The following is a 19,979-nucleotide window of genomic DNA, read 5'->3' as shown; positions in this document are numbered from 1 at the left end:
CAATTCAATATCAACATTTTTGGCCGCCAATGCCAAATAAGTTGCCCAGCGATATACCCAAGTTCGAGGGTAAGTCTGGAGAGGATCCATCCAATCACGTGATGACTTACCACCTCTGGTGTGCATCAAACTCCATCTCAGATGATTCCATCCGCTTACGTCTTTTCCAGCGTACACTCATTGGTCTCGCAGCCAAGTGGTACATTGAGTTGCCACGGGCTTCTTTTTACAACTTTAGCCAGTTAGCTACTTCATTCTTAACTCATTTTCAGTTACCAGTCAGATACGATAATGGTACAGAATTATTAACTTCGCTAAAACAATCGACATCCACGTACATTTCTGATCATATCCATGAGTGGAGACGTCGAAGAAGATTAGTGAAAGTTTTTATCCCGGACCAAATCTTAGCTGAATGGTTTGTAAAATCATTATTACCACGAATTACTGAAGATGTAGCTAAGGCTGGAGTAGTTACTGAGGAGCAAGTCATTGCTCAGGCACAGTACCTTGACTTAGTTTATACTCAGTCGGGTACTTTACACGAGAAAATACCGGATCTTCCCAAATCAAACCAAATCGCTGCTGCTCCTTCGGGATCTCATGCCGCTGATGGTATGATCGGTATCGTGACTACGAAGAGTAAGAAGAAGTCTTCCAAGACCTCCAATACTCCAATTATCACTTTGCCTGATTCTCCGACAGGAGAGTCTTCTCCTCCTGAACTTACCGCCGACATTCACGCTGTAGAGTCATCTACGGCCAAATCCAAAAACGGTGGAAAGAAGAAAGGAAAGAAGAAGGCTAAAGCAGACAAGGCTCCAAAGGAGAAAACAGAAAAGTCGGAAACCAATGACGAAAAGCGCAAACCTCGTTATCCTTGTCTCATTTGTGAAGAAGATCATTTTACGAGAGACTGCCCTCATCGGGCCGAGGTAGTGAAAATCGTTAAAGGTTCTTCCACTCCTGCTGTGTTAAAGAATCCATTTCCCGAGCAGGAAAATAAGATGATAGGTTCTTCTTCGAACGCCAGTGAAGAACCCATTTTGATGATGTCTCATGTCAGGATTGCGACTCGATCGCAAGATTATGGTAGTAAGGCTCCTGTTGATGGTAAAGAAGCAGAATCTTCTCACTCTAACCCATCAACCTCAACTCCTGGTTCCGATCCACTACAGATCGAAAAACCTAACCCAGACTTAGTGATTAAGCCGCCTGCCAAAGGTGTACTTCGAAGGTCTGCTTTCAATCCACATGCGAGAGCAGCCCAGAATTACAACATTGTTGAAGACTTAGCTGTTTCACCTTCCGCAATGTCGGCACTCGAAGTGCTGCAATCATGTCCAGCGCAACGGAAATTGCTTTTGTCGGCTATTGGAGCTGTCGATGTTCAGGACCCGAACCTAATGATCTTTGATCTAGAAAGTAGTACACCGCGTCTCCCCCATCAAATGGCTTTCCAAATCCCAGTGATAGTCAAAAACAGACCTATTCATCGGACTGTGATTGATGAGGGTGCTTCTACGTGTATTATGTCGATTCAATGTTGGAGATCGCTTGGTTCTCCTTCGTTGAACCAATCCCCCACCATCCTTAAGGCCTTTGATGGCCGTGGGTTCCGTCCGTTTGGTATTTTACAAGAATTGCCTATAGGGGTCGAAGGTAAAACCGTTAATCTGGATGTGGAAGTGGTTGATGCCCCTCTAGATTACAACCTTCTTTTGGGTCGAAGTTGGTCATATGCTATGACAGCGGTCGTTTCATCGGTCTTCAGAGTCATTAAATTCCCACATAACGGTAAGATCGTGACTATTGATCAGCTGACATACTTTTCATCCGACCCAACCTCTTTAGAAACTATCCAGCATGTTGGCAAAACGACAATCCCTCATAGGGACATTGGTGTAGGTTTAGTTAAGGATTCCGGTTTACTGGGAACTTTTCCTCTCCCTCCACTCAATGCAGACCCTTCATTCGCAACAATTCATATGATCACGTCAGAAAACATTATTTACGATGATCCTTGGTATGTTCCCTCTGACTCTGAGCTAGACTCACTCGGTGATGTTATGCCGTTGAGTCCGTATGAGATTGCTTATGAAGCTCTTATGTCTTTTACCGATTTTCATTCAACCGACCAAATGAATGTGGTCAGTGAAGAGTCACTTTTCACCTCACCTTTAGAACGGATAACGTTTCCCGAAGAAGTCTCATCTGACGAACGACTTCGCGAAATCCTAAGTGTAGATGATCTACCATGGGAAGATCTCCATCACAGATCTTCGTTTTTACCTAAAGGCGATGCATTTGAAAATGATTTTTCATCTATCTTTACCGCTGATTATGTCAAAGACGCTCAGGATCCAACGAAACATTCTGATTCCGAGCTAAATTTGGGGAATATTTCTCGTACTGTCCCCATTGATATATCAGTGAAGCCCGGAATTCAAGAGAACATTCATATAGGTGCCGCATGTACTGACGAAGAAATTGAAACTTACAAGGCCCTATTCCAAGAATTCCGCGACGTGTTTGCCTGGTCCTACGAGGAAATGCCAGGAATCGATCCTGCCATTGTTGTTCATGAAATCAAAACCTACCCGGATGCTAAACCCATTCAGCAACGGTTGCGTCAGATTCACCCTCGAAAAGCAGCTGCAATCAAAGCCGAAGTCGAAAAGCTCTTGAAAGCAGGTTTCATATATCCGATCCCATTAACGGATTGGGTATCGAATATTGTTCCCGTCAATAAAAAACAAGGAACAATAAGAATCTGTATCGATTATAGGGATATCAATCGAGCTTGTCCAAAAGACAACTACCCTACGCCTTATATCGATCAAATAATTGATGATTGTGCCGGAAGTGAGATGTTTTCCTTCATGGATGGTTTCTCCGGTTATAATCAAATCAATATTCTACCTGCCGATCAACCAAAAACGGCATTCATTTGTCCATGGGGGACGTTTGCTTATTGCAAATTACCTTTTGGCCTTAAGAATGCCGGTGCTACTTTTCAACGGGCTATGTCTTATGCATTTCATGACATCAAGCACATTGTGCAACCTTATCTCGATGATTTACCTGCTCATTTTTTACACCGAGCTGATCACCTTGTCCATTTACGAGCAATCTTTATGAGGTGTAGGCATTATCGAATTCGGTTGAATCCCCACAAGTGTGTCTTCTGTATAGAAACAGGTCGATTGCTGGGATTTGTTGTTTCCAAAACCGGCATTCGCGTCGATCCCTCGAAAGTCGAGGCTATCATCCAATTGCCTCCTCCTTCGAGTTTGCGCCAACTCCAAAGTTTGCAAGGGAAAGCGAACTTTTTACGCCGATTCATCCCTAACTACGCCGAGGTCACTAAAGGTTTTACACGGTTGTTGAAACAGAACGTACAATTCTTTTGGGACGAGATTGCTCAACAATCTTTTGATGCATTAAAACACGCGTTGACCCATGCACCGTTATTGCATCCTCCCAACTACAACCAAGACTACTTCTTATACCTCGCAGCTTCGCATTCCACCATTGGAATGGTGTTAGTTCAAGAAGATGAATTCAAGGCAGAGCATGTGATATATTACCTTAGCAGCACCTTAAATCCAACTGAGTTAAAATATTCACATGTGGAGAAATTGGCCCTGGCAGCCGTTCAAGCTGTCCAGCGTTTTCGTCACTACATTCTTCTCCGCAAAACTACTGTTATTTCGGATTGCAACCCTATGATTTATATCTTGACAAAACAACTGCTAGGGGGCAAGTACTCTAAATGGATCGTCATCCTGCAAGAGTTCGACTTGGAGTTTGAGAAGTCCAAGTCTAAGAAATCATTAGTCTTCGCGGAATTGATGTGTGATTTCCCGAGTGCTGACACAGAGACTGTGGCAGAGGAGTCCATTGCGGACGAATCTTTGTTTCTTATTAGCACTGTAGATCCGTGGTATGGGGATATAATCATCTATCTTCAAACCCAAACCTTTCGGCCTGAAGCTTCCAAGGAAAACCGTCGAAAAATTAGGTTTCAATCCCAGCAATACAGAATTATTGGAGATACACTTTATCGCCTGGGGGCAGACTTAGTTTTTCGACGTTGTTTAACTCACGATGAGGCTGAGAGAGTTTTGAATGATTGTCACTCTGGAGCATGTGGCGGTCATATGTCTGGGTATGCCACAGCTCAGAAGGTGTTGCGCGCTGGCTATTTCTGGCCGTCTATGTTTAAAGATTGTATCCTTGCCGTCAGAAAATGCCACAACTGTCAAGTGTTTGATCGCAAGATGCGCGCTCCACCTGCTCCTCTCCACCCTATAATTGCCGCTGGTCCATTCGCCAAATGGGGCATTGACTTTATTACTTGTAACCCTCACTCGGCCGGGGGGCATGCGTATATCATCCTTGCGGTTGATTATTTTACTAAGTGGGCCGAGGCGATGCCTACATTCGACGCAAGCGGCAAGACAGCTGCGCTTTTCGTATTCAATCATATCATAACTAGGTTTGGTATCCCACAAGCAATCATTACGGACCATGGAAGCCATTTTCGAAATGTCATGATGACTGAACTTACAAGCCAGCTTGGTTTGCGCCACGATAGCTCTACACCTTATTATCCGCAAGCCAACGGTTTGGTTGAGTCAATCAACAAAGTTCTAGTCGTCATGATTCGACGGATCATTGGTATCCATCGAACGAATTGGCATAACATGTTATTTTCGGCGCTATGGGCATATCGAACTTCAGTGAAAAATTCAACAGGTTTCACCCCTTTTCAGCTAGTTTATGGCTTAGAAGCTGTGTTACCTATTGAGTGCGAAATCCCATCACTTCAAATGGCTGTCGAATTACTTCCAGCTACTTCCGAAGAGGAGAAACGGTTGTTATACTTGGCTAAATTAGATGAGACTCGACGTGATGCTACTTTAGCCATCGAGACTCACGCAAAACGAATGAAAGCCCAGTACGATAAAAATGTAACTCCTCGAAGTTTCTCAGAAGGAGACCTAGTACTATTATATGATCAAGCGAACGATAAGCTAGGTGCTGGAAAATTCGTTCCCATGTGGCATGGGCCCTACATTGTAAAACGAAAGCTAGCAAAAGGGGCTTATGAGTTAGTTGATTTTGATGGGGACTCTTTGGGCAAACCCAGAAATGGACTTTACCTAAAGAGGTATTATGCTTAAAATGATGGATGGAGAAATTTTTAGATAGGTTAGATTTCCTTTCTAGCTAGCAAGTGTGTTAGTTTAGTCAGTGTGCTTAGTTTAGCGAGTGTGGTTTTCGTCATTATCCTGGCTTATCTTGGTTTTACTCTTGATATTGTAGATGTCGACGCCTCTCCAAACATACATTGGATTCACTGATGGTGCTTGTCGTAGTACACGGAATATCTCTTCCGCAGCTTGGGTTATCTATTCACCCTCTGACGAGTTAGTTTCTATGCATGGGGTAGGCCTCGGTCAAACAACGAATAACATTGCAGAATACAGTGCAGTGGTTGAATTATTATCCGAATCTATTTCATTTGGAATTCGACGTTTGATTGTGAGGTTAGATTCTGAACTTGTTGTATTACAGCTTAATAGAGTTTATGCCATTAGAAATCCTGTGTTGTTAAGGTTGTTTTTGAGAGTCCGTCTCTTGGAACGTGAATTTGATTACATTGAATATCAACATATTCCAAGGTCTTTGAATACATTAGCAGATGCAATTGCTTCTCGAGTGTTGGACAGACATTTATAATAATCATGCAAGTAAATTTAAAAGACATTCCATCATACATGTTAAACAAGATAAGCCGGTAATAGTGATATATAGATATAGATAGAAGTGTGTCCAAAAATATATACATCGTCTTCAATCATAGGTTTAACACACCTTATGATCGGCAAAATGATAGTACAAAAAGTCAAAAATGTCACATGTGACTACAAAAGTAACTAGTCAATCACTGGTGGTGCTCTCTGTACGACACCACTGCGCGCGCTACCTTACGCAAAAATCTCCTAAACGGCCCAGGGACCGCAACTACGAAGCGCTGAAGCCTCATAGGAATATCATCCATAGTAGTCTCAGGTATGTCTGCCGTGAGACGCTCTAGATCATGCTCCAAATCAGCTAGTACTTCCGCAGCCGCGTCCTGTGGGGCCGGTGCCGGTGCAGCTGGATGTCGTCTGTCGTAAGGCCGGAGATTGGCTGGACGCTGTGGTCCAACATCTGCATTTTTAAAATTTTACTGTTACTTTGAGACGATATATATGAAAAATAAAAAATACATAATTAGAAAACTTGTGAAAATGAAAGTACCTCTGTCATCCCATTGTTCTCCCTGTGGAAGAACCATGTCCGGATCACCTCTGAAATCCATTCCGGCATATGGAAAGTCTTGTATCACAAAAAGCTGGCCCTCTAGCCAGTCGAAGTAACTGTCTGAGAATCGAACCACTGCAGCACCCTCGTCAGGATGCCGGGCCATCACCGCTACCCATCGAACAAGCTTTGGCTCCCGAGGACCCAAGTCATCAACAGTGAGTTGCTGAGGGATCAGCATAGGAACTCTCTCCAAGGCAAAGCTCACGACTATAGGCCCATATCCAAAAGTCTTTAGTCGTCCGTTCTTTGCCTTGGTCAGTTGGCTCTTCATATGAGCCGACACAGCTTCGCACCAGTTGAAGATGGTGCCTTGGTAACAGTCAACTGCCATCCGCATTTGGGATCCGGAGGCAATGTGCAAGGCGGCCGCGCCACAAATCCTGGTGACCGTAAATGCAATAACTCTAAGTTCCGCCAGAGCGATGTGTTTTATCTCCACGCCCTTTTTATGGCGAGTCCCTGGTCTGCACCACTCCTCGCGGAGATCATCAAGGGATTGGCCACCCGGCCTGGTCCCCGCAAGGTTGAGTTGCTCACCTCTGTTTGGCAAGCCAGTGAGAAAGTATACATCCGAGGGCTCTATCTCGAGCTGGTGCCCTCCAATGTAAAAACATTGATCCTGAACGTTCCATCGCTCAACCAGCCATTCCAAAAATCTTACCTGGCCCCTCATGCCCGGTATGGTCCAATATTTGTACAATCCACACGTTCTTAAGGCATCCAAAGAGGGTTGGTGGTTAATCACAGCTTCATCGTCCTCTACGTGCTCTCTCTCTCTCCAGTCTAACATGTTCAAGGTCCTGCACATCAAAAGAATCAATTAGAAATTAATTTGAGCAAATTTGGTGGTTTTTTGAAAGAGTTGGGGTTTTTGAAATGCGCCCTTTGCGGAGGACGCACCCCGGCTTTGTAGCACAGGGCGTCCGGACGCAGTTTTCCTGAAGGTGGGCTGCGTCCCCCGACCTTTTTCCCGTGTGAGAAAAAGTCGGGGGACGCAGGTCACCCGAAGGGCACCTGCGTCCGCCGAGAGGCGCATTTTGAACCCAAACCCCCCCCAAAAAATAAAACAGAGACCAAAAACTAAATTCCAAACGGATAGAAATGAAGAGTGGGATGTGTAAAATACCTCGGTGAAGCGGCGTTCGATTCCGACGGTCAGATTTTCCGCAGCGACCACGGGAAGTTTCTTGTCAAAAGCTCCTTTTTCAATCTTCAAAGTCAAACGGTAAAAATGACATGGTAAAAGGTCTTTTTATAGGTTTTTTGGGTGAATGAGTTCATTTTTTACCATGAAAAGATGTTTTTCAATGAATTTTTGCCTATTTCAAACAGGTATGAGTAATGTGTCGCTTTTGTGCAGGACAAAGGGATCTCGAGGGAAATTGTAATTTTCACTAATAAAAATATCAGAGTCATCTTTTAAGCTCTTTTCTGACTCCTAAAACATGAAAAGATCGCCGAGTGTCTCTTTTTCACTCGTTAAAACAGAATTAAAAGACGGTCCCCTTTTAGCTCTTTTCTGACCGTAAAATCAGGAAAAGATTGCCGGGTTTTTGTCGTTTCAAACTCGATAAGGAACTAAAACGACGTGTCTTTGATCACTTTTTACTTTTCAGGTCAATGACACTATTATGAAAGTACTCCTTGGTCGCAAGATCAAGCGGTTCCCCCAGGTATTATTTTATATTTTTTCGGGCTTGAGGGACACAAATTTACGAAAAAGTTCAACGTGGAGTTTCCTTAAGTTTTTCAGACTCTCTAAAAATGAAAAACACCGAGTTTCTCCTATACTGGGCTCGTTAAAACTTTTACAGTAAAGGACCTGTTCAATTACAAACAGGAACGAACCACTCCTTCCTAGGGTTCGAATTCAAACTAGGATGGACTCGTCTGAAGGATGAGCTTATAACCAAGCATATGTTATCCTCCTCAAGCTTGTTAAAAATAAAGAGGTACTTGCCAGAAATGGTGGGGGAAAAGAGAGAAGAATGAACCTATTTGTCACCTTTTGTCTCAAACGAAACTTTATTACCACTCTTGAGCACGACACTTTTTCATTTCACCTGGGTTGGGAAATCTTTAATCTCACAGTTGACCAAATCACTTTGAAAATCTTTAACCGGGTTCAGGGATCAACTTTGAGTTATTCGTCACCAAACCATCTGTTGTGTCGTTATGTGTTCAAGAGGTCTGCAAGCAAAACTTTCATCTGCAAAATACTTATCATCCATTTGACCATCCTTGAGTCAGTCCTTACAGCAACATTTCTTCAACTTGAACAATGATTTCGTGTTACAGGCTTGCCTGCAACGAGTCACTTTCTATCGACATCGACACATTCTCTAGAAAGATGACTTAGGAATCGACAGTACCTTGAAGTCTGCATGCATCAATGGCAGGTTTCTCGCCTTTGACGACAGTTTACATCATTGACTTTCGATCAAAGGATTCCGTGAAGTGTTCGACATCAGAACATCTATTCACATTTCACGGGTTGTGCTTGGTACTTTGAGAACCATTGACATTACTGGTGGTCTCTCTCACGCTTGCTAACAGTTCACATCATCGACTGGTAATCAAGTGGTTTCTAACATGTTCGACATCAAATCATTTAATCACATGCTTAGAATCGTACCAATTCGGGAAGTAGGAGTGAAGACCCTGGATCTAGTTTCTACCATCCAGGCTGCGAGGAGTTTTGTATTCATTATCTATGTAGACTAATCATAAACAGATGGCTGCGTCCATACTGTGTCTACAAAAGTCTATAAAATGATGTACTGCAAGATCATTCCTGTATCAGACTAGTTAGTCCATTAGTTAAAGTTTTGAATCTGAGTATGGGAATGCCTACCTCAGTGATGATATAATCTTATACATGTATTTTGTGTTGAAATTGCAGGTTCTAACCAGGTCATCCACAAGTCAATCCTTGAAATGATAAAGCGCTTCACCCTTCCTAGAATTACAAAATACCAATCTATTCCAGGCTTCGCACTTTAGGGGGTAATCTGTTACACTAAAAAATGTCACCTTGACTACTTACAGTTAGTATGGCTCAAAATCAACAGTCATGCTACCCTCTTAGGCAAGTCTATGCCTCTGTTATCCATCTCAAACTCAAAGAATAGAGAAAGTCTTGTAAAAACTATGTTTATCTCTGGGGTCGCAGGTTCTCTCTAGCCTTACCTGCGGGGACGCAGGTCATGTTCACAAAAGCTGCGTCCATGGACGCTCTGTATGTTAAAGGACAGGTGCGTCCTCCTGTAAAAGGCAAAATGCGCAAGTTTTATCTTGAGAAAGTTACTTGTGGTTACTTCTAGAACATTCTAGAGGTCGGTTTGATGAAATGGATGCGCCTCCAGTTGGTTCATGTATCTCTATTAAGAGGGAGCTTATCCCATCAATAAGGGAGCTATCCCACCCATAGAGGGGGATGATCCCATTGATAGTGGACCTGAATAACCTCTTTACAGCACTATAAATAAAGGCATTGAGCCACAAGGAGGGGAGGTTGGAGCTATACATTTTCTTTGGGTAAATGCTGCAGGATTTAGGTCTTCCATTAGAACCTTTGTGAGGAGAGATTGTCTTTACATGATTCTACTTGGAAGTGGGTGAGCTTTGTCAAAGTAGAGGAAGACACTTGATGGACCCTGGGAGGAACTTGCACAACACCAAGGCCAGGTTGTAAGAGTTTCTTTGTTTCGTTATTAATACAAACTGGTTTATTTTTCTCAATAGCTTATGTTAATGAGTTATTTCATGTGTTCCTTGGTCTGCATGTTGAATCTATGTTTTATTATATGAAATACAAGTGCTCGGTAATTGTTTGATTGTTTGTGGTTGCAGGAATTGACTTGAAGGAGGAGCTCATCCAGATTGGCAAGGACAAACTACAACAACAGCGTTTTGGAATAAGGTAAGCCTAAACACTTGTACTTTTCATGTTGTAAAAGGTAGATTTAGAGAAAGATCACTCCATTTTGTCTTGTTTGTCGCTAGCGAGTTTATACTCCTAGGGAGGTCAGTTGTGTCAGCCCAAATGACTTTTTCCGCCACGACACCACCTTCACCTCCATCTTCTCCACCATCCTCTTCTTCTTCTTCTTCTTCATCTTCTAGTGTAGAATTTGAAACGGAAAAGGAACCTAAGAAAACATCTCTTTTGAAACTTGATGTTAAATTTGAGTTCCCTGTTTATGACGGTGAAATGAATCCTAAAAAGTTAGATAACTGGATAAAGCAATTAGAAGTTTATTGTTGTATTCAAAACTTTTGTAAAGATAAAACTAAAATTCAGCTAGCTACACTTAGAATGGGGGGAACAACTTTAATCTAGTGGGAAAGCAAAACTCAGTTAGATTTAAAGCAAATAGGAAAAGTTATCTCTTCATGGTCTAAGTTTTTGAAAGCTCTTAGGAAACAGTTCTATCCTTTAGGATACATGCAACAAGCTGTTATTAACTGGAAGCATCTGAGGCAAGGTAAAGGGCAGAGTTTTCAGGAGTTTACTCAGGAGTTCATAAAGAAAGCATTGGTGCTTGGTATTTCATTGGATACATGTGAAACTTTGTTAAAATACATCGGCAGTTTACATTCATATTTGCAGCATACTTTATTGATGTTTAATCCTGATGATTTTGACGAGGTGTGTGTTCAGCCATACATATTGAATAAGGTGGTAGACCATTCAAGTTTTCATCTCAATCATCCAAAGAGACTCAAAATAGAGAATCTAGAGACAGTAAGGGGAACATTTCAAAGAGAAAGAAATCAACAATCGTTCATAAGGAAAGACCTACTTGTTCTCATTGCCAGAGAATCGGTCAAGATGAATCGAAGTGCTGGAATCTTCATCCAGAACTTAAGCCTAAAAAGTTCCTTAAGGCAAAGGATGAAAAGAAGGTCATTGCAGTAGTCCAGCAAGACTCGGTTCAGATTCAGGTGATGAAAGGAGAATAACCGCCATGGTTACGACAGGTAAAACTTTTGATGCTGATTCAGGTTCAAAATCTAATGTATCTTCTTCAAACATAAATCCTTCACATGAGGATAAACTAGTTAAACTCTTCCACATAAGGATAACTTCTAAGCATACAAAGATTGACACAATGTTTGATAGTGGGTCGCAAGAAAATTTGATATATGAACATATAGTTAATCAATTTTGATTGGAAACACGGAATCATCCAAGACCGTACCCATTAGGTTGGATTAATAAATCAACTCAGATACATGTCACAAAGTAGTGTCAGTTAAAATTTGCAATTACATTTAAGCACTTTGATGAAGTGGAATTAGATGTGGTCCCATTAGACATTTGTCGAGTTGTCTTAGGGAGTCCTTATCTTTATGATATAGATGCAATCTTTTACAAAAGAGAACATAAATATCACCTAAAGAAAGAAGGGGTTGAATTTATTGTTAGGGCACACAAAGTCAAATCAAACATGGATTTAATTGTTTCAAATCAAGTTAAGTAGTTTATAAGTTCAAGTAAATATGTACTCATGGTTATTAAGGAACAACATAAGGTTGATTGTTCAAGATGCGAGATTTAGTATATATATCAATTGGTTAAGGTGGTTAATTCTTTTCCAAGAAGTCTTATTCATGAAAATGATAAGCAACATGAGATACATTTAATGTCCTACGAACATCTTCTTAAAGTCAGAATGAATCTCAATTCATTCATTCAACTGAATTATATAAGATATCATCATTAGCAGTGTATTGCAGGGAATGGTACATGTGAGTCTAATCAGAGACTTGTTTTAGATGGTATGTTTATTTTCAGTTTCAGGGGTGTAGGTCAGTATTGAGAAAAGTCAATGTTGCATTTCTTTAGTATTGCATCATCATTTCATGCTTTTAGAAGTAATGCAGCCTCTCTCCAAGTGGAGAGGAAGTCTATAAGTTTTCATGACAAAGCATTTTCGAAAGCAGATATAAATTTTCCTTACCATGGTTTGAAAACTAATGCAATAAGTGAAAGTGTTAGTCAATGGAAATATATGTTAATAGACAAGGTGATTCAAGTAAATCAACAATTACTTAGATACTTTCAGAATTAAACTAAGTTGCAGTAGTCTTTACATCACAACTGGATGAGTTATGGGCAGCAAGTTCACTTAGTAATCAGTCAACAGGAAAGTAAATCAAGTCAAGTAATTGATGTGAAGTCAAAATCAAAGGAGTCTTTGAATATTTCAGTTATTCCGGAAATTAGATTGTTAATACCCATCAGATGTATCAAACAAAGTTCTACAAACACTTTTTTCAAAGATGTTTCCTAATCACTAACTCACAATTTTTCGTGGAAAGAATTCAATTGCCATGTTGATAATAGGTTGTTTGGCCATCGTCGCAAGTTGGCCATATTGTGGATAGAAGAAATAGGTCACCAAATCAAAAAGTATCATGGTCAGCATCATCAGGGTCATCGCATGTAGATGATTGATCGAATGTATTGGTACATCGTCAAGTCAAGATGGAAAGAGAGGGAGTTCTACCCTCATTGACTATTTAATTAGTCAAACTTTTGTGGTCCAAAAGCTTTCAAGTGGAGAGGAATGATCCAAGAGGATCCATTGATCCAATTGTACAGATGTTCAAAGTGTCATCATCAGTGTTCATGGGTGTTTTTCAATGTCTTCATCACTTCAGTTTAGCTTCAACAGATCGATAGTGTTGGTTGTGGATCAGGTCGTTCAGGTAATGTTCATAGGTTTCATGGCGTTTAGCAAAGACGGTTTAGCGCCTCGTTGTCTACTTGAGTTTGTCGACAGTTCCCTAGGGTTTGGTCGACGACATGTGTTTTCTCGTTTGAAAAAAAGGATTGGTGTCGATGTGGTTGTGTCGTCCATGGCAGAGGTTGATGTGTCAACAAAGGTGTCATCCGAGGCATAAGTTCGTCGTCAAGGTTGTTGTTGCAAAAATAGTTGGAGTCGACGAGTTGTGCAGGGTTTTGTCGTCGCATGTGGTTTTACGTCACATTGTGAAGAAAATTGTAAAAAGGATTTTTATATTCTAGACCTAAAATCCTAATCCTACATCTAAGACATAAAACCTGTGCTAAAGCACCATTCACCTATGCCTAAATCCTAACCACGTTCTACATTAAACCTGAGTGCAAGTTATAAATCCTAAATCCCTAAACCTATCACATTCAAACCTAATTCTAAACCCTCGGCCTATTTTTAATGTTTAAACATTGTAAAACATAACAAAAAAACCATATAACAGACTTAACCATGGCTATATTGCGCAGGGTCTTTAAATCGCAGCAGGCATGTGCCCACATTCAGTGTAACAATCGGGGTTTATAAAACCATGTAGATTAACCACGTGGAGATGCTAACCACATCGGAGCAAAGGCATGTGATGAAGGTCTATAAGTCATTGGGGCTTTGAGACTGCAGTTAAACGTAACAACATCGGGGAGATAAACTACAACATGTGAATGCAATTATGATGACCGAGTAGTTAGTAGAGTTTCCGCTCTATTTGGTGGCAGTTGCAGTCAAGCAGGAAACTGCGACATGTGATCGTCGGGTTATCCAACCATTGACCGCCATGGTCTACCGTCAGCGGAATCGTTAGCATCATAACCGTGTGATGTCACCTACTCACATGAGCTGTCCATACATCCACCCGGTTAGCAAGCTATTAGCAGTTTCGGGTCTCTGCTATGGTTTATTTTGGGTTTTTAATTAAAAAAATTGGCTTTTAATTAATATGATGACCATGACTATGACCCTAGGTGGAAAAACCAAACCAAAACAACCCTAGAAGTTAGCCAATTCACCTCAAATACAGTCAACAAAGGTTAGGATGCATCTGCAGGCCTATAAAGGCAGTTTTGCTCCATTGAAGACAAGAGGAGTGGTTTTTAGTTTTCATGTGCAGGTTCTAGAGGTTGGAGGTGAATTTTGTTTTCAGAGTTTCAGGAGCATTGGGAGTCAGATTTGGAAACCGTAAGTGGCTTTGGAAAGCTAGTTCAGAGAGATATCTGATGACAGAGGTCAGAATTGCCTGTGTGCAAGTTCAAGCTGACTAAATCACTGTGTAATCCACTTCTTCTTCTCATTCCTAATAAAAAGGTCGCCCATCTTTAAAGCAGACGCGGAGACGTAGTCCATTAGGGATGAACTTTGTAATCAATCTTGTTGTCTGGTATATCTGTGTTTTCGCTGTTTACACTTCTATTTTTCATCTTTCTTATGGTTTATCAGCTATCGTAAAGTGTTCTTCTCCAGCAGTTTTCCTTGTTTTCCGTGCTTTCGGTTATCATTAAATTCTTTAAAGGCTAATCACTTCTACATCAGTTTTTAGTCTATGGTCATTGTTGGCTACTTGGGGCCTAACCCAAGTTCAGTAATGAGTTTAGCCAAGAAAATCCCATACTACCAGCCCTTTCGACAACAGTCCGCGGAGCGTTGACTAAGGTCTCACCAGAGGTAGTATGGGAGGGTGCTGGAACCAGGTTTTTGCACCCTAGGGATGTCTTGATGTGGGAGATTGGGGCCGATCCAGCCTTCGCGCTCACTAGATTATGCATTCTTGACAGTTTCTGGTGTTCTGTGGATCCACGCAGCCTTAACCGTAGTGTGATCCTGCTTAATTACCTAGTTCTTCCTTAGTTAAATTTAGTTCGTTAATTACACAGATGATCGTTACTCATAGACATGTATATAAGTGTGCGCAGATAAGGAAACAAGTATTATCAATACATAACATTCAATTGCAGATCTATAAATCAGAAGCACAATATCACCATCAACTGATCTTTATTATTAATATCTTCAAAGCTTGGATTAATACAGACTTGACTCTTCCCTGCGCACTCAGCTGTAGGGGTCGGCGCACTTAGCTGCGGACTCTACTAGACCCCTACACACTAAGCAGCAGAGCCTCTATCTCCTACTACAACCCTAGACTCAGACTTACAGACTTAGAGTTGTTTCATCATCCCAAATCTATCATAAGATTTCAAAACAAGAACTGAATTCTACCCTTATAGCCTCGCTTTATTTATACAATCCCATGGTCGTCGGACCATGGGTAGGCCGACACACTCTATATTAAATTTATATTATCTTAGGGTGAACTTCCCTAGACTCTTCCGCTCCATGCCTTCATTTTATAGGATCTTTACATTACATGGATCAAAACTCGAGCTTTAAGCCCGAAAACTCACTATGGGGGCTCCGCTGCCCAACAGGCCCCCAACACAATCAACGTGACTTGTCTTGAGTCACTCAGCTGGTGCAATGATCATTACACAAGTCTAACCAACTGGTCCTATGTTGCACGAAGGTCCACGGCACCCCGTTCTACCATCTGCTGGATCTACTCCATAGCTGCCTCTGAATCCTCTGCATTTGATGGGATTGGCTTTCTGGTGCTGGATTCTAGCACCTGTGCTTATAGTCCCACGCCCTTGTTTGGTTGTTTGGGTCACGAGGACTGTGCTTTGGGCAATTAGTCAAACAACCGGCCCACCCGTGTAGGGCTTTAGGTGACTGTTGTTTACTTTTCCTAGGAAGGGTTCCCCATTAAGTTTAATGAGCTACACCGCGCCCCCATCCATGACGTCTTTTACCACATATGGTCCCAACCAATGCATTTGGAACTTTCCGGGAAACTTGTCGAACTTGCTGTCGTATAGCAACACTAAGTCATTTGCTTTGAATTTGCACAACTTGATATGGCGATCGTGCCATGCTTTCTCACGTTGTTTCTGGACCTGCTGATGGAAACCTGCTAGAAACCATTCTTCCTTGAGCTCCTATAGTTGTGTGTGCCTATCCTCCAAAGCTTTGCGGTCCGCCATGCCTATAAGTGTTGCTATTCATAAACTCGGTATGATGTATTCCATTGGCATGACTGCTTATGTGCCATAGACTAACTTGAAGGGCATCTGACCTGTCAATTTTTTCATGTAGTTCTGTATGCCCATAGTACTACAAGTATGTGCAGGTCCCAGTCATTTTGCTGCATGTTGCATACTTTGGTCACCGCATTCTCGATTATCTTGTTGAATGCTTCTACTGTCTCGTTAGCCTATGGATGGTATCAGGGAAAATTTTAAGAACCCCCCTAAATTTATAAATATAATAAATGGGCGAATCTCCATGGTATATAGGAAAAATGGAAGGCGATTTTATCAATAATATAATATGTATATATAATTTTTTGGCGAATCTCTCACCAGGCATGGCGAATATTTTACTCAATTATAAAATCTTGTAAGATCTTGGCGAGTCTTTCACTAAATAATAAAACTTTATAAAGTCCTAGTGAATCTTAGCATAGGCTACATGTTGGTTTAATTCCCCCATTTAAATAGGCTACATTCTAGGTGAATACCATGGGTCAATACCATGTTCCATTTTTATTTTTATTAATTCTAATATTAGGGTTAATAATGGTTTTTTGCATGGTATTAATAACAATCTAGTCCATGGTATTTGTCCCATATTATTTTGGCCATAGGTTTCACCTAAATATAACCCATTTTTTGAGTGTTCGTAAATATAAGGTGACTTATGGAGTAAATATAAAAAAATGTTTTATTTGTTACCATCCTCTTTTACAAATATGGCATTTGGCCCATAGGATTCACTTAAATAAAACCTCTTTCTTGAGCCTTCATAAATAGAACGAGGGTTATGGACTAAATATAAAAAGAGGTTTTATTTATTTACGATACGTCTAGTTTATTTATATTTTTCTTTATTTACCATACCGTTTGAGTAAGTATAAAAAGACGTTTTATTTATTTACCATACCTCCACTTTACTTATATTTTTATTTGTTTACACCGTTACATGTATATAAGGTGACTTATGGAGTAAATATAAAAAATGTTTTATTTATTTACCATACCTCTCATTTATTTATATTATTTATTAATTTACCATACCTCTTTTATAAATATGGTATTTGGCCCATAGGATTCACTTAAATAAAACCTATTCTTGAAAATGGGTGAATGGATTCACTTAAATAAAACCTATTCTTGAAAATGGGAGAATGGAAGGTTGTAAGTCCTAATTTCAAGGGCTAAATTTACCTTTTTTACACTCTCCCTTAAAATAAGGTGGACTATTTGAGGTGATTTGTAAAAATGTACTATGATACAAAATATTCGCCCACTAAAAATTTAAAACCCCTTAATTTCACCAAAGGGCGAACATTCGCCCCTAAAATTATCCTTGGATGGTATGGTGTACTTTACTGATGATACACCTGGAACTCCTCAGTGAGCGCGCTGATGGTTTTGTTTAGGAAATGTATTCCATGGTTACTCATCAAGATTTTCGGGCATCCAAACCGTTTTAGCACATTGTCAAACAAAAATTTAGCAGTCACAGTGGCTGTGCAGTCCCTAACCCACTGTTCTTCCACCCATCGAGTCAGGTATTTTGTCACGGTGATGATGTATCGTGCACCCGTCTTCCCCTGAGGTTTTATCAGCCCTATAAAGTCGATCGCCCATTTCTCGAATGGTTGCAACGTCATCTGTGGATTAAGTGGCATCTCATCCCGTCGTGATGGTTTTCTAGTCCTTTGACATATGTCACAGGCCCAAAAGTACGCTTTTCAATCTTAGTGCAGGGTTGGCCACCATAACCCAACGCGAAGAATCTTCTGTGCAGTTGCGCACCTCGCATAGTGCCCTTCTACAGTACCCCCATGTGCTTCCATGAGGATCTGTCCTCATTCAAATTCAGGTACATATTGTCGCAATATTTCATCATTTCCCATTTGTATAGGTGCCTCACAATAACAAAAAAGTCCACCGCGCGTACTATGAGTTCCTTCTTCTGTTGGACTGAATACTCCTTCAGTGCAGTCGTTGTGGTTAAAAAGTGGATTATGTCTTTGAAATGGTCGTCCGTGATGCGGACTACAAACAACTGTGCATCGAGTAGTCCCTCCTCCAAGTTTGTGGGCGCTTCACCTGTCTCAATTCGTGATAAGTGGTCTGGTCTTGCATTTAGGCATCCTGGCTTGAAGATGACCTCAAAGTCATATTCTTGAAATAGTAATAGCCATCTGCATATTCACCCCCCCAACACAGGCTTATTCACCAGGTATTTCAATGCGGAATGATCGGTATACATTTTGAAGTGCCCACCAAGTAAATAGTGTCAGTATTTCTGGAGCGCGTACACCATTGCTAATCCTTCATGTTCAGTAGTAGAGTAGTTATTTTCAGCTTTAGATAACCATTGACTTGCGAACGCAATTGGGTGGTCTACGCCTTCTGCACCTTCCTGTGTGAGTACAGCTCCCAACGCGATGCACGATGCATCAGCATGTACATGAAATTCAATGTCCCATTTTGGGAAGACCAGGATGGGAGCGGATGCCATTTTCTCCTTGAGAACATCCAAACTTTTCATACAATCATCATTCCAACAATATGTAGCATCTTTCTTCAAGAGTTTTTCCATGGGCATAGTTATTTGGGCATAACGTTTAATAAACTTCCTATAGTAACCTATGCCCCAACGTAGCATGGAGTTGTTTGACGCTGCGCGGTGCTTCCAAATTTAAAATAACAGCAATCTTTGCCAAGTCGACCATCAAACCTTGCTTGCAGACCACATGGCCCAGCAAGTTTTCAAAGGGAATGAGGAAGGTGCACTTTTAAGGTTCAGCGCAACCTGGTGTCGTCGGCAAGTATCCAGCATCAATCGTAAGCTTGCGATATGGTGTTTAACAAACCCATAAATAGTCCAATCGTCCAGATAGACCTCCAAGAACTTGTGAATGTATTCCTTCAATGTGGCCACCACTATCCGTGAAAATATTGCCAACACATTCTTTAGTCCAAAGGGCATAACAGTGTACTGAAAGCAGCCCCATTTTGTTGCGAAATTTTTCTTGCTCCTATCTTTCGGCATGATCTTAATCTGATGGTACCCAGAGAAGCCATCTGTGAATGAGTATGCTTCCTAACCGCCCACATTTTCTAATACCTCATCTATGAATGGTGTCAGGAATGGATCGTGAAAACAAACATCATTAATATTTCTAAGGTCCATGCATATTCTAATTTAGCCCTTCTATTTTTTCTCCTGGACTACCATAGGACTCACCCAATTGCATTCTTCCACTGGTTCAATAATCCTTGCTACGAGCATTTTGTCTAATTCTTTGCAGAACTTTTCTTTATACTTTGGATTCAAGCAGTAAGGTCGATGCTTTACTAGCTTCGCATCTGGTTTCAGAGTGATACGCATCACCCTTAAGTCACCAATGATCCCCTTCAAGTCTATGATTTTTGTCGGGAACAAGTCTTGATACTCACAGAGTAACTCGACGACCTTATCTACCATAGCATCATCCCAATAGTCTCCAAGTGTCACGTACTTCGACTCTGCTTCTGTGCCAATGTTTACCTGTTTCGTTTTGAGTGGCACAGTGATGTCGGGATCCTCAATTGAGGGTCCTCAAACCTCACAACAACCTTCGATTTGTAGAATATTAACCTTTCAGGGGTCATCCTCGTCCTCTTCTGCCTGCATGTTATAACATTCGAGGGCACTACTTAACTAGTTCATCCATTCTGGTTGAAGCACTTC

The sequence above is a fragment of the Pinus tabuliformis genome, chromosome 9, assembly GCF_031772625.1.
Source record: "Pinus tabuliformis cultivar Carrire ecotype Pingquan chromosome 9, CPIR1, whole genome shotgun sequence".
Taxonomy (NCBI): Eukaryota; Viridiplantae; Streptophyta; class Pinopsida; order Pinales; family Pinaceae; genus Pinus; species Pinus tabuliformis.
The sequence above is the reverse complement of the archived record's forward strand: the minus strand, read 5'-3'. Positions refer to the sequence as shown.